The sequence below is a fragment of the Lactuca serriola genome, chromosome 7, assembly GCF_051521515.1.
Source record: "Lactuca serriola cultivar US96UC23 chromosome 7, Lser_US96UC23_V15, whole genome shotgun sequence".
NCBI lineage: Eukaryota > Viridiplantae > Streptophyta > Magnoliopsida > Asterales > Asteraceae > Lactuca > Lactuca serriola.
In genome coordinates this window covers 159029192-159035030 of record NC_136414.1, presented here as the reverse complement: position 1 = coordinate 159035030, position 5839 = coordinate 159029192, and positions in this window count along the sequence as shown.

The following is a 5839-nucleotide window of genomic DNA, read 5'->3' as shown; positions in this document are numbered from 1 at the left end:
AATTAGGGGCCTAAAAGGTGCACAAGTCATTATTTGGTACAAAACGCTCAGTCGACACTTTTACCCGATTCACCCGATTTACGCGATTTCAGGTGAGTTCATACCCCTTTAATGAACCTTTCAAATGTTTTATATGTTTTAGGGGGGATACAAGTCAATTATACATGTTTATGGAAATTCATACAAGTCATTTATTCATGTTACGGAAATTAATCATGTGTGATTCACTATCCGTAGTTCAAATCACATGTGATTTACCACTATGCTGTATAAAAAGGATTTTCATTTTCAAAACCATTTCGGATAAAAGATCAATTTTCTAAATATTCCCTTTTGACAAGATTTTTATTAAATAAATTCCTTATAAAATGTAACCACACCAATATATTTATATAAATAAGGCTTGAAGGACTTAGGACCGATAGCTCGCCTTATTTCCTGTTCTTGTTTGATTGTGGGCTTAGGGTAGTTGTTATCGTCCGACTGTCGTTGATTTCTTAGTTATATATCATATATATTAGTGTTGGATACGAGTATTTTCATTTCATCCGATGTTTAAACCACTAAATTGACAAGAATCATACTCACTAAGTTAACTATAATAGGTATAGTTAAGGCCACTATTACTCGCTATAGCTACTACTCTACACACTATAATTCACTCTATAATGATACTATATACTAATACGAGAACATACTACGAGTATACAAAAGACTACTACGCTATAATACAAGAGAAATCACTAATCAAGAGATAACACACTAACCCACTACGAGATACTCTATTCGCTACGCACTACGCCTAGAGTCTTCTGGCAGGAAGACGACGCTATATGTATAGATCTATATGGGGCAGACGCTATTACATCCCGACTGTTAACTTCAGTCCGAGCCGTGCAGGCCCAGGGATGCCACTACTTCACTACACTGTGCATGACCGGGAAGGTCATGGGGTCCTCTATTACTCACACTATCGGTAACATACAAGAAATACACTATAACCACACTAAAATACTAAACAAAAATTTAAAGTTAATATCCCGAAGTAAACAAGTATTTAATACTAAAGAAAGTTTGCACCACTGTTATTGATTTCAGGCATAACCTACCATATTGCACTACTTATTGGAAACCCACTATTATACTGTTACAATGAATGTTTTCTTCAAAGATGAAAATGACATGTTTCTTAAAGGTTCTCACTTACAAAGTATTTCTGGAAATATAGGATTTTCTAGGTTTTTCTACTACTTATGAATGTAAATTACAGCTTTTCATACTATCGGTTCTAATGCTTTTTATACAAAAACTCACACTAAACTCTTATGAACTCACCAGCTTTACGCTGATATTCGTTTTCAAAACAACTTGTATCCTTAGGTCAAAGATAGACAGGTACAGGCGCGGCATTTTGGAGAAGGTGGAGCATACAAGATCCATCTCTTATTTTTGTAATACTTTTGGTGATTGTTAAACATTACAAAACACACTTGTAATTAAACTCACTATATAATGCAATGGTTGTATGTTTCTTGTTTTTACTATTATGCAATTGTGATGATACTGTACATGACGTCCTCCACCCCGAAACGTATTCCGCCGTTATTGGTTTTGGGGTGTGACATAGAAAGCTTCTATGACAACCCGAAGTTCGTTCCGTCATTGTAACCCATTCCGTCAATAAAATTCGTCGTTTTCGAATTGTTTCCGTTACATTTTTGGATTAGGTCAATTAATTTAAGACTTTTATTTTGACCTCGTAAGTATCCAAACACATTAGATACTCAAGAAAACACCCCAAACTAGTAATTAGAAAAATTTTAGTTTCGACCATGTCGGGTTGCGACAACTTAATCGGGTGCGACCAAAAGCCACGGTTAACGTCATTATCGGGTAGAATTCCATCGTGTCTCAAACTTAATCCATATTTAAAGTAGAGTGAGCCTCATTTGAATCCTTTCCAATCTCTCTCTACCCTCTCTCCTCAATCCAAGTTCTAGGTCCCAAAATCATCCAAATCAAGCTCCAAATCGTCAAGGTAACTATCCTAACTCATAGATTAGCATCCTTAGCCTTCAAATTCATGTTCAAACCATGAAAAAGGACCATATTCATGTGTTTACATCCCTAGAACAGTCTTGGGCAGCAAACACACATAAAATGGGTTTTGGAGCCCAAAAACCCTTCCAAACAACCTTTGGAGCTTAGATATGGGTTAAGGACTTATTTGAATGGACTAGGAACACCATAAACTTATCATTTACAGATTAAATATGAGTTTACTGCCCAAGAACATGCTTGGTCCGTAAACACCATTTCATGGGCAGTAAACACATTTTATGGTGTTAAGATGCCCCTTAAACACCTCCTAAGCCTTGAACTAATGTCAAGAAGCAACCACAAACGAGTTAGGGGCCTTAAACATGATAAAAACCACCCCCATAGGAGATTACAGCCGTAAACCCCCCAAGGATAGGTTCCTGGGCCGTAAACTCCTATATCTTGGTTAAATGGTGCCCTAAATTCACCCCATGGCTTTTAAAATGAGTTTGAATCACATGTGATTAATCTAGCACCATCAAAACATCCAAGGAATGGGTATAAGATAGTTTACGGCTGTAAAATCCTTTTTGACAGCCGTGAACTCCTTAAATGGTCCATATGTTGGTTTAATCACTTCCAATGCCTTAAAACCAAGCCTAGCATTACCCCACAAGAGTTGTAAGACCATTTAGCACCCAAGAACACCCCCACCATGAGTTTACGGCCGTAAACTCATGGGTAGTTGGTCATTGGGTCGAAAACTCCATTAGGAGTTTACTCTTGAAGAGCAAACTCCATATCCAAGCCATACACACCCTTAGATGCCACCCGGGTCACTCCAAACACTTGAATTGAAGTGTTTTCGCGCCTCAGAGTGTTTATTCATTTTAATTAGTAGATCAAGGTCTAATTAGATACACATGTGTATCATTTTATATTACATAGGAACCTCAAACATTCTCAAGCCCTGAACCGACGTTTAGCATCCAAACCGACACATTCCTCGACCGGTGACTTCATACCCCTACCCTTTTTCAATGTTTTTCAATGTTTTCATGGGGGGATAAGAAAAAGTACAAGAATATCTTGTACTTAAATTTATTATTTCATTTGAAATGTTTTCTTAATTCATAAACTTTTAACAATCGAAACCGTATTAACCCACTATTTGACTTGCAGAATTAGTTTTCGAACCGAGTTCAAATCTTATTATATAGTGTTATATTTTATATTTCACATATGATTGTTCACATCAGTACTGTTAAAATTATAGAACTTTAATACGTCCTTAGTAATACTCCCCTGAGATATGAGAGTGAAGGACACGTCCTGGATAACACTCCCCTGAATACGAGAGTGAAGGACTAATAAATTAGAAAGTTCTGTATTAATATTATATTTGATTTCATTAAACCTAAGATTTGAGTTCTATCCTTGATAATACTCCCCCTAGATACGAGAGTAAAGGAACAATAACATTAATCTTAGAACTTTTGATATGTCCTTGGTACACTCCCCCTAGTTACGAGAGTGAAGGACTAATAAATTAGAATGTTCTGTTTTATTATTTTAATTTCATTAATCTTACGATTGGAGTCATGTCCTTGGCAACACTCCCCCTAGTTACGAGAGTGTAGGACTAACCCTGTAACCAGAATCTCCTAGAGGGAGAATGTGACTTGAGTGTATAGATCTATACGGGATCGACTATCCCACACCTGGCTGCTAGCTACAGCCGAACTGAAAGGTTCAAGGGTGACAAAAGTCATAAAAATATATTGGCCCCGTTCCGAGCCTTATCTAGTCTGTAGTATGGTTATGGAACTCGCAATCAAGATTATGAAAACTTTATAATTATTTATTAGTTTTATATATACGTGTTAAAACTAATGTACTTTTCAAGGGTAACCGACTTTTAGGAAACTTCACGCACACACATTAAGTAGGGAAGATACTTGTACATGACATTCAGATTCGATAACCAACCACAAACTTTTTAAGGAAAATAAGGGTTTTTCCTGGGATAACTGAACTTGTTTTTAACCAAACTGTGTAACAAACGGACAACTACACTATACATATAAGAAAATATGGGATTTTCTTGGAATCATAACTTTTTCAGAAAACCGAAAGTAAACTTGTTCATTTTCAGAAAACAAAACCGCTTATGAACTCACCAGCTTTATGCTGATTTTTAAACTGCTTGTACTCTCAGGTTCTCCTTAGATAGGTATCCCGCGTTCTTTTGCAGAAGATGGAGCATATGGAAGTCACGTCTTACTTTTTATTAACATATGTATCTACAAAACTTGTATAACTTCACTTTCAAACAAATGTAATCATTCTATGTAATGTAATGTTTTGTGTTTACTTCGCTTACTATGTCCATTGGCTGTGATACTTAACATGAAGTCACCTCCGCCCCAGAACGTTTCCGCCTTCGGTTTCGGGGTGTGACAGATTGGTATCAGAGCCCTTGTTTATAGTGAACTAGTATACCAAACCTTACATGGTATAAGACTATAAACACTAAGGGGCCTAAATGCTCTGAACTAAAAAGTATACTTTAAAATATAAGTATTTTCAAAAAGTATACAAGTAAACCTAATCGCCGGATTCTGTAACAATAAGTAGAACAAAACATAAGTAAATGGGTGTTGTACGCTACGGTTAAACCTGGGTAGTTATGTAGTCGTGTCTAGGGTCAATATAGCCTGATCAACTATATTCATTCGAGACACGGCCAACATGTGCTTGGGAGTGACTGTGGTGTTCAGCATGCCTAAAACTTACCCAATACCCAAACAACGAGCCGTCGTTACAGCGAAACATGAAATACTATGGGAGTATTTCTAGAGTCAACTCCGTTATAGAAATCCTCATTTCCAGCGTTGCTCCTCAATCATTCCATAGAGATAGTTTATTTTCTTTGATAACTCTTTCCTGCTTTATCGCTTATGGAATCCTATATCTGTCATAATGAGATATCCCTTGTATCATATCTCTTGATTCAATTCAGAGGACTTACCATCCTCTCTTTCCTGATCTTTTTAGATCAAGATGCCTCCAAGAAAGAGACCCAGCTCAAAGAACAACAACCCTCTGCCACCACCTCCTCCCCAATTCGATCCCGTAATGTTCCAGGCAACTGTTACTGCCGCAGTGGTAGCTGCCATGTCTCAAATGAACCCCGGTGGCCCCGGTGGTCCAGGAGGTGGTACCTAATCTCAAAACCAGGACGGTGGCCAGGGACACCAGAAGGAGTGTTCCTATAAGGACTTTATGAACGCGAAACCCACATCTTTCGATGGCACTGGAGGTGTCATTTCCCTAACCCGATGGTTCGAGAAAATCGAATCTATTTTTGAAATCTGTGCCTGCTCTGAATCGGATAAGGTGAAGTTCGCTGCCTACACGTTCACTGATAAAGCCCTGACTTGGTGGAACGGCCGAGTCAAATCCCTAACCCTACCTGTAGCCAATGCCATGAGTTGGGAGGCCATGAAGGAACTTCTGCTTGCAGAGTTCTGCCCTCGGGGCGAAATGTAGAAGCTAGAACATGAACTCTGGAACCTGAAGATGAAGGGTTCCGATATCGCCGCTTACTCTTCAAGATTTGATGACTCGGCGCTACTTTGTCCGGGAATGGTTACCCCGGAGAGTAAAAAGATTGAGAGGTTCAGACACCTACAACAACGCCAAATGACTAGCGCAAACCCTGATCGACCATAGCGATGACCTAGAGGAAGAAGCCACCACTCCTGTGCCGACAGAGATGAGTGGTGAGAAAAGAAAA